Genomic DNA, 10,697 nt, shown 5'->3' with positions numbered 1-10,697 from the left:
TATAAATTTTTACCTAACTTAAATCGCTACTAGTAACAATTTATCTTCTGGTGTTTTGACGTATTGATAGTTAATTAATTTTGCAGATTATTGTATTTTATGTCGAATATAATGAGTTGATAGTAGTTTAAAAAATGAAAGTAAAATAATTTATTGTTAGGGTGAATTTGAATTAAAATGAATTTATTTGAATTCGTGTTTCAAACACAAATCAAATCGATTAAATTTCTTAAATCTATATATATATACACACAAAACAAAACTCATACACAAACCATTCTACTACCAACAATCTCACATACAAACCATCCTACATCCAACAAACTCACAAAAAATACTTTTTGCTACGTTTTCGCCTTCGTAAGATTCGTTCATCAATCTCTACCAAAGATTTTTTTTCCTTCGACAAGGAGGAGGAAGCGGTTACGAGTGTGTGTACCCTAGCGATTCAAGCCATGCATCAAGTTAATCGTTCTCCTCTATGTCACACCCCGACCACGTAAAACATCAAATCGTGGCGGAAACGTCGGGGAGTGTTGTAACAGAATTATTGTTTCACAACCATGGTATTCAAAGTTATATTTTATTTATCAAACAAACGAGGTACATTGTCTTAAAACAGCTTGAAACAAGAGTACATAACACGTTTTAACTATTCTAGCTTCATTTTATTGTCACTAAGGCCCAAGTCCACCCTAGCGTGTCACGAACATCCTATGCATTAGCTCCTGAAACACATGTGAAAATAGGTACGTCAGCATAAAAATGCCTGTGAGATACATAGGTTTTGTGAAAATAGGGTTCATGACTTAAGTTTTAGAAAATGTTTAACAAAATTTCCGCCATGAACCTTGTATTTTGTTTTGTTTTGTAAATCGTTTGAAAAGCGATAAAGTCAAATGATATGTATAAATAAAAGAGTAAAGTATGGTTAAATGAATAACCAAGTAAAATAAGTTGTGTAAATAAACTGTTTTGTAAAACATAGTCTTGTGAAAAATATGTTATTTGTGTAAAATGTATAAGTTCAAATTGAATGATTTAAATAACGCTACGACATCACAATACAAGCACTTATATATAGGAAGTACCAGCGGCGTATCCACCATGCTTGTATCATACTACACACGTATCGCTACTTAAGTCACTTAAACAAACCACCAATGTATAAAGTCCATGTTTAAACTAAATGTCAAAAGTTCTTGTATAAACCATGTCAAATGTTTAGAAGTCAAAATGTAGTCATGTAGTCATGTATGTGTAACAAATGTTATGTATGGTGAGTATAGTGTAATCACTTAAACCAAATGTAAGAATATACAAAACAAGGTATTTTGAATATATCAAGAAGTTATGTTTTGCAAAGTAAATACATGTTTTACTGATACAAACATTTAAGTGGTAAGTTAACGCATACATTCAAGCCTTGAGACAGACTGTCACACCCCAATATTTCCACGTATTACCGGTGGGCCCGGTGGGGAGTATCGTGACGTAGTTGATATCATCATAGTCAAACCACACAATTTAAATGCACAGCGGAAGCAAAAGATAAAAATATTACAATCCGATATAAAGTAATATCAAAGTATTACAAACGGAAAGCTAAGGATCCACATGCGGATCTTAAAACAGAAAGATAACATTGTTCAACAGACTTTAGGCACCTAGGACTTGCGAGATTCCCTATTGACGCCCTGAGCACTAAGCCAATTACGTATAGTACCTGTCACTTAAACTTTTGGGAAAATACGTCAGTTTACACTGGTAAATACAACTTAACTGACTCATTTTGAAAAATGTTTTAGAAAACTGATTTGAATGCACATGGCACAAAACTTTTATAACTTGGGACAATTATATAAAAATAATCTTGTATAGAGATTTACAATGTTTGTTATACATTTAGGGCCCGATGTAGAGACCTTGTCAAGATTAACAGACACACCGCAAGTATAGGCCCACATGAGCATGAGATACCGTTTCCCTTATGCAACTGTCAGGTGTATGCCTACACCCCGTGCATAAGACGCCGCCATTTTATAATACAATGATGCCAAGGATATCCGTGACATGGTCATTAACCCCTAAAGGCCTTTATTTCAAACAAGACAAATTAAAACGGGTTACCTCAATAATTTAATCACAATACGATTAAACATTCAATACCCGACCAAGCGGTATTATTATAATACCGTATCCCAAGCCCGTATAGGGAAAATAAGTTAAGAGTATTTACCTGAGCTTAAAATGCAATTTATACTCAGCCGTATATCCTAATCAGCAAGCACAAGTACTTCTACTGGGGCTCTTAATCTGGAACGAAGGTTTTTAATAACCGCTTAGATTTCTAACGGGTCTTTAATTAAGCCTATGCTTAGACCGATTAGTTTTAAGGAAAGGTACGGTTCAAAACGCATGATTAAGCGAGAACCAGATTAGAATGTGGTTTAGACCCAACAAGTTTGAATACTTGTTTAATATGGATAAACTAGACACATTCTAGATTTTGAGATGAAAATGATAAGGTTTGACCCGTTTCAGCTAATTTATGCAAACTAGTTACATAAGCCGATCCGAACGCGAAAAGGGCGTAACGGGTAACCACAAGAGTCATGAATAGGTTTCCTAAGTTAATATGCCCTAAATATGTTGTGATATCAGTAGGATACCTTCTGTTATGCCCAAAACGAATTTAAAACCAATTTATGCCCCGAAGGGGTATTTTGGTCATCTAAAAGGTTATAAGAGAGATTAAATATTATTCTGAGTTACAGGTCAGATTTAATCATTAAATATACTTAATTAAATAAGTTATAACACTAGGGTATCATATATATATATATATATGTGAAATTTATTAATTATAACCATACTATGCTTTATAGGGGCAATTTGGTAATTTCACATAGGCTTAAAAGGTCAAAACTGAAAACCTGAGTTTAAAAATTTTCCTTACTGTTAAAATATAAAAATTTACTGAATATATCAGTATGTATCAACCCTTATGTGTTTAAAATAGTTTAGATACATACTATGCGTTAAAAACGCTTAAAAAGGGCGATTTGGAGTCATTTCCAGGTTTTCAAAGGAAAGCTGATGTTATTATTATTTCAGAAGGCTCAAAATATTTTATTTACCATATTAGATCAGTAGAAAAAGGTTTGACATCAATAGGATTTGTAAAACTCATTTTATAGCCCAAAAGGGCAAAACCGACAACTACCGAATCAAGCTTAGAACTCTAAGTTATGCTCAGCCTAAAAATAAATAAAAATCTCCAAAAATCCCAAAATATTATATTACATCAGTAGGTATAAAGTTTGGTATCGAAAATCAGGTTTAGATAGGCTATATGCTAATTATGCTGATTAATTCATAAAAACTTTCTAATTACGCTAATGAGCATAACTCCTATTCTAGACCTCAAACTGATATCAAATTTTGGGTACAAGTTTATAAATCAGAAATAAGGATTATTGTCCTCTCACATTTTCAAATTTCTCGTTTTAGGGTCAAAAGGCATAATGGTCAACATTTAGGCATTTAACGGAAACATGCATGAACTAAGATTTCTATGGAACCAAGTTGTATAACCTTGGAGGGTTATACTAACTTATAATATGACCCTAATGGAATCCTAAGGTATATCTAAACTAAGCTAAATTGGGTCAGAACTGAAAGTCAAAGCAAAAGTCAACTTTTGCGACTTTCGGTTCCGAACCGAGCCTATACTTAGAATTGTCGGGTTGAATCATGCTTAGGCATGTTCAACTAATATTTACCAAGCTATTAAAGTGAGAAAACTGATTTTATGATATTTATATTAATAGCTATGTATTTTATTTAAAACTAACCCGTTTGGCTTTTTATTTGACCCGACAATTTAACTAAGTAAACGTGGTAATTAGGAGGTGCCCTTTTGAGGGTTTAACACCTACCTAATTACGATCACGTAGCCATGTTCGTTACGAACAATGTCTTAACCGTTTAAAGTCAAAGCGTTAATCGAAAACGCTTGACTTTTCGGCTATTAACGCTAAACAACTTAAACTAAGAACGAAAGGACACTTACAAGAGGTCCAAGAAAGGAGACAACCCAAAAGGATGTTCCTTAAAGTCAGGACCCTCAGATTTGAGTCTAGAGAGCAAGATTTCAAGAAATGGGTGAAGTGAACAAGTGAAAGCCCACCCCTATTTATAGTTTTCGGGATTGCACGAGATCGTGACAAGTGTTGGAATGTATAACCAGATCAAAACAAGTGTAAAATGGTTTTACAAATCTGGTAGCAAGCCCCTAGAATCAATTGTGTGAGAGGAGAAGCAAAACCAAAGCTGGTTTCTGGATTTTCTGGAACTGGGCATGGCTTACGGACCGTAAGGGTCCAGTTATACGGTCCGTAAGGACGAGGCCTGATCAACACAACTTTCAATTGTTGACAGTTTTGGCCCCTGCACCTCCAAATGTCATTTCTGACACGTCCAAGGCCCGTTAAACCATTTTTAAGGCTCTACAATTATTCCTAAGCATAGGGAACATGAAAAATGCTCAAAAATATGTCGGATGTCGGTTCGTTTGGTCGTACGGTCCCGTTGTTCGGCTAATTACGACGAAACACGGACGGACGCTAAAAACGATCCAAATTACGCGACGAATGGAATTTTATCAAGCCAAACACTAAAATAAAATATTTTAGTGCTTAAATAAATTTTTGGGTGCCCGGGGATATTCAGATTGTGAGATATGCGCGAAAATGCAAACTTGTGCACTTTTTAACACTTTTAGTCCCTGCATGACATAAAAGTTTATTTTTGTGCAACAAACACCTCTAAGCCTATATCTAAGCTATATAAAGGATAAGTAGGGTATGATTAACTTATGGTCATATTCTGGAAGGTCCGATTCTATACGAATCGACATACTTTTGCAGTTTGACGCAATTAGTCCTTTAATTGCACAAAGAAGCGTGCAATGTTCTTTAATGATATCCAAGCCTTCCATGGACCTTAATAGTCATTACTAGGCATATATTTAAATATTACTATCCTCCCGTTCGCTTAGATGGTCACCGAAGGGCGTATATTCAAAAGTTGACGCTTTAGGTCCCTCTATTGCGCAAACTTGCGCATCTCATCATTTCATAGCATTGAAGCCTCATCTAATCCATATTAGGCATTCTTGAAAGTATTATTGAACATCACGATGCTTCGGGTTTTCTAAAAGGTCATTCAGAGGTATAATTAAACATATTGACACTTTTAGTCCCTCTAACTTGCAAAGTTGCGCGTAACTTTACTTATAGGTATAAAAACCTTAGACGGCCATCATTTGGCATTTCCGAGAGTATAATTAAATATTATGAAGCTCCATATTTGTTAATAGGTCACTCAGAGGTAAGAATTAACATGTTTACGCTTTTAACCCTTTATTGCGCAAACTATCAATTTATTACACGAACGACTATACTTAATCATCAAGTGGCACATTTGTGAATATAATCATCGTGAGTGGTTATTTAGAAACTTATTTTAGGTATGGTAACACTTCCAGTCCTTTCATAATCAAACTTTTCGATTTTTCGAAAAATTAGTCCCTTAAATTCAATGTTTGACTTCATTAGGGTTTATTACACGTGTCAATACATCATTGGACGTGATTTTACGAGGTGTTACATCCTCACCCCATTAAAAGAAATCTCGACCTCGAGATTTTCTAAAATGCTGGAAGTACTTTTCGTCGCTTAATGGACTTAACTTGTATATCATATTTGGGGTCTTTCCAAGCTCCCAAGTCGACCTCTATAATAGGTACATGTATCCTTTTGGGACTTCTTAACCTTTCGATCCTTAATCGACACAGGTTTCTTATCATATCATACATCTACATATCGTTATGAGATAATGCTTCTCTACTTATTGGGGAAACATATCCTTAAATCCTTAACGTGTAATGCATTGCGAGATCCGTTAGGCTCCTTAAATAGGTTTTAGCCCATAAGCTATTTGATCTTGGTACATTCGATTCCTTCGAATGATTTTATATATTCAGAGCTTAACTAGTCTGATAATTAACAAATTAGCACACCCTTCCAGGGTGATATCTTTTGGTTGAACCTTATTCCTTAACAAAACTTAGGAGGGTTGCTACATTCATTAGTCCTTGATTCTCTGCCGAATACTGGCAGCTTACAGATGATTATGGATTCACATGATCTTACTTGTTGTTTCCAAGGCAACTTTCAGATCCTGAAAACTTGAACTTACCAATCTCCTATTTACTAATAGATATTTAACATTCCATCTATACAAGGTCTCCAAAGGAGCAACCTTGATACTTATATATCAACTATTATAGAAAAAATTATTTTAAGGTGAGATGGTTATTCCAACCATTGCTTTAAACTAATTTTAAGGAATAGCTAATCCTTACAGCTAGTCGAACAAATCGAAGATCCTGGGCAGCTGATGGCAAATTCTTAATCGTTGCCTAATTAGGGTTGCGGTAATCAATGCGTAAACAAAATGAACCGTCTTTCTTAATTAACAATACCGAATCCTCAGAGTGTTGAGTTAGGCTATATGAATCCTTTATTTAAAACTTACTTAATTAGGGTTTCGATTCTTCCAATGAGGGTACTAGCCGTCTTGGAGATTACATATTAATACAACCCTAAATGGGATATAAATCTTAACTCTACTTGCCTCACAGGAGGTGAATAGGGAAATCTTAGGAGAAGATAATCAAGATACAAGGAGGTTACAGAGATTTTTCCATATCTCAGGCTCCAGTTCATCCATCATTGCTTGTGTCAAATAAGCGACACATCTATGATACTAGTCCATGAATTTCTTAATCGTGAACATTTACTTGGACGATTCCATTCTGGATATCTTCTTTGAATACCATTAGCTGACTTTAGTACTATATGACCATCGGGATATCTTTGTGGTACCATGCATTAAACCTCCATACTGATCAGGCATGGAAGCAATCTATGTGGCCTATTAAGATACATCAATCCTCATATGGTGCTTTTATCATACTATCTGGTATTCGAAATCGTTAGAGATCAAAGAGATATCAACTATGTATGCTGACGCACTTCCTCTTAGAGAGAGGATACTTCTAATATTTTATGTCGAAAGGTTTCTGGTAGGGATAAAAGAAATGGTTCTTATGATTTCACTTGTAAGTTTTACCTTACACCTAATATCTAGGGTTCTCAAGGAAAAATTTCTAAAAGTCTGCTAAGCTTATGGTTTTATGAGAAACTTATCAGTACCCGAAACCAAAACGAAATTCTTAGTACTAATTTCACAATAGGAGATTTATCTAGTGATGTGTGCAAAATGCAACATATAAATTACATCAAACGAGGCATAAAACTAACCTTTTTTTAGTACTAATGTTGGAAAAAGAGTGCTTTTGTCTTCCTTTTGTATTTTCAGGATGAAATGAGCTCAAATTCACAAAAGAAGCAAAAAGACAGCTAATTCTAACATAAATACAAGAAAAGTAACAAAAGTGGATTGCCCGAACCCTCAACGGCATCCTTCAAAGCAAAGAAGAGAAAACAGAAGACTGAACACGCCCCGTGCTCAGCGAGCACGGGGCCGTGCCCAAGAAGCAGCAGAAAAGACAAACCTATAGAAGCTTCCATTGCCCACCACGGGGCCGTGTCCAGTGAGCACGGGGGCATGGCGAAAGTACAGCAGGCGCATTAATTGTAATTGCGAATTACAATTAATGAAGAGAGAGAGTGTCAGACGGGCACGGGGGCGTGTCCAGCGGACACGGGGCCGTGCCCAGCCTTCTGTTCAGCCTATAAATAGGAGTGCTTGGTTTCATTCCAACTCATCCCTTGGCACACCACCTCTCTCACACTTCATCCACCACCCACCACCACCATAACACCATCATCCACCACCATCATCCATTGTCCATCGTAGAGTGTGTGAGTCGTCTCGGGATCCAAGATTGATCGTAAGAGTTCTTGACAATCAAGGCCATGTTTGCCTAAGTCTCTTACATCACTTGGTGAAGACAAGTGTTTAGTATAATACTTTTTATTTTTAATCTTTTGCACTTTTTATTTGGTTTTGTATTAATGACTTTAATAACTAGTTGCTTATGTTGAAGGTGATCTTTCCTTATCGTTTGTCCGTTGTGTCTTGGCATTATTTTACTGTCTATATAAAATAAAAGTTTTTCACCATTCATATCTCCACGGTCTATATGGAGGTATGTTGGCTACCTGGTCGGGGGTTAAGGGAACGGTTTGGTAAGGGTCTTGCCCTTGTTCAGTGTTTAGAGGTCCTGCAAAGGACCTGGGTCAAATTTAGTAGGATCTCCTTCAATGCCCATAGGTATTGGATGGCGGGGATCCAAAATCTTTGACCCCCTCATAAGTTAACTACTATTAATATTATAACCCGGCTATTTAGGACTGTATCCCTGCTGACTCAGACAACTTAGCCGAGGGTAACTTCACCGCCAAAAGCGGGGCCTACCACAATTTGCATTAATAACTTAATTCATTATCTTCCAATAATCCGGCCCTTTAGGATTGTATCCTTGCTGACTCAAACTACTAGGTTGAGGGTAACGTCGCCTTCAAAAGAGGGGCCTACTACAATAACTAAGATAATCTCTCAAACAAGTGCAAAAGTGCGAAAATAATCAAAGGTTATACTAATACACGAGTCGGATCCAAGTGATTCATCTTGTCTATCTGTTTTTATTTTATTTTATTTTATTTTTCAGCATTTAGTTAGTTTTTATTTTCTTAGTTTAAAAACTTTTTTTTTCTAACTTTTTGATTTGATTAGACGTTGAGGATAAACCGGTACTAAAAGCTCTTGTGTCCTTGGACGACCTCGGTATCTTACCAACACTATACTACGTCCACGATGGGTGCACTTGCCCATATGTGTGTTTAGTGTTAGTGAATATCGTGTTTTATAAATTTAAAACTTGGCTAAAAGTGTAAAAAGGGCTTAGTTATACATTAAAAATATATTACACTACACACGCATCAAGTTTATGGCGCCGTTGCCGGGGACACAAGGATTTTAAGAAAGTTAGGAATCAACGGCCTAATCATATTTTTATTTTTCTTTTTAGTTTTTTAGAATTTTCATAGTTTTTCAGCTTCCGCAGAGCTCAGCACGGGGCCGTGCCTGGTCGGACACGGGCCGTGCCCAGAATCATTACTGGTAGTTTTTAGTTTTCCAAGTTACAGAAGGCTGACCACGGGGCCGTGTCGGTGCAACACGGGGTCGTGTCCAACTTTCCAGTAACTGGGATCTGGAAAACAATCACTGTAACTTCGACCACGGGCCGTGTTCGCTGAGCACGGGGCCGTGGTGAACCTTCTGACCAGCATTCTTTCCTGTTTTTATTGCAGGACTTGGAACCAGACGCCAACGCTATATAGTGTATGAGCTCCAGTTCTAATAAGGACATAAAAGAACCCCTAGAAGAACCCGAATGCTTTCTCAGAAAAAGATTAAAAGCTAAAAGAAGAGAAAGTTTCGGGTGATCCACCTCCAATGGCGGACCGACGTACCCTCATGGATTATCTACGACCCACCGTAGGTAACCTAGGCGCCGCTATCAATGCCCCGAATGTTGAAGCTAATAACTTCGAACTTCGGCCGCATTTGATACAAATGCTCCAAAACTCCGCAACTTTCCATGGGCTTGCGGACGAGGATCCCCATCTACATATTACTAATTTCTTCGAAATATGTGACACCTTTCGGATCAATGGAGCATCAAATGACGCCATCCGCCTCCGAATGTTTCCTTTCTCACTAAAAGACCGAGCAAAAGCTTGGCTCAACGCCCTCCCAGCTGGATCGGTAAACACCTGGGATAAACTAGCCCAAAATTTTCTATATAAGTATTTCCCTCCCGCTAAAACGGCTAAATTAATGACTAAAATTAATACATATTGACAAGAGGACGGGGAATCCTTATATGAAACTAGGGAAAGGTTCAAGGAGCTATTACGCAAGTGTCCACATCATGGCCTTGCGATATGGCAACAAGTATCCACTTTCTATAATGGACTGTTGCCACACACAAGGTAGACACTTGATTCTAGCTCCGGGGGAGTTCTAGGTAATCGCCGCCCGCATGAAATATATAACCAAATTGAGGAAATTGCTCAAACCAATTTTCAATGGCACACCCCCGAGGCAATAAATCTATTTCCCCGGGCGCCCATAAGGTTGATGAAAGCACTTCTTTACAAGCCCAAATCGAGGCCCTTTCTTCAAAAATAAAAAAAATTAGAAATGACAAAAACAGTCTCGGTTATGGCTTGTGAAGGGTGTGGCGGGCCACATGAAAATTGGAGTTGTATGAAAGAAACGGACAATCAACAAGAATCGGTAAGCTACATTGATAATAGACCTAGGCCGTCGGGTCCTCCAACGGGCACTTACAACCAAGGATGGCGAAACCACCCAAACCTTGGTTGGAGAGAACCCGACAATAGTAGTAACCAACAAACCCAAAGAACAAACTTTCAAAAACCAAGAAATGAGTCGCAAAATTTCACTCAACAACAAAGTGGACGAGAAAGGCTTGAAAATACTGTATCTCGCCTCATCTCCGACACTGAAAAGAAAAACTCGGAAAGATTTCTACAATTAGAATCAAATTTTAGAAATCAACAAGCTAGTATTCA

The 10,697-nt window shown here is 37.1% G+C and overlaps 1 non-coding gene across 1 annotated transcript; it reads right to left on the bottom strand.

The window, feature by feature from the left end:
- Positions 1–9,930: 9,930 nt before the first annotated feature.
- On the bottom strand, positions 9,931–10,037 carry LOC118490002. Its single transcript, XR_004888013.1, has one exon. It is a non-coding gene; the product is annotated as a small nucleolar RNA R71 (small nucleolar RNA).
- Positions 10,038–10,697: the final 660 nt, after the last annotated feature.

The sequence above is a fragment of the Helianthus annuus genome, chromosome 2, assembly GCF_002127325.2.
Source record: "Helianthus annuus cultivar XRQ/B chromosome 2, HanXRQr2.0-SUNRISE, whole genome shotgun sequence".
Lineage (NCBI taxonomy): Eukaryota > Viridiplantae > Streptophyta > Magnoliopsida > Asterales > Asteraceae > Helianthus > Helianthus annuus.
This window is presented reverse-complemented; position numbering and strand designations above follow the sequence as displayed.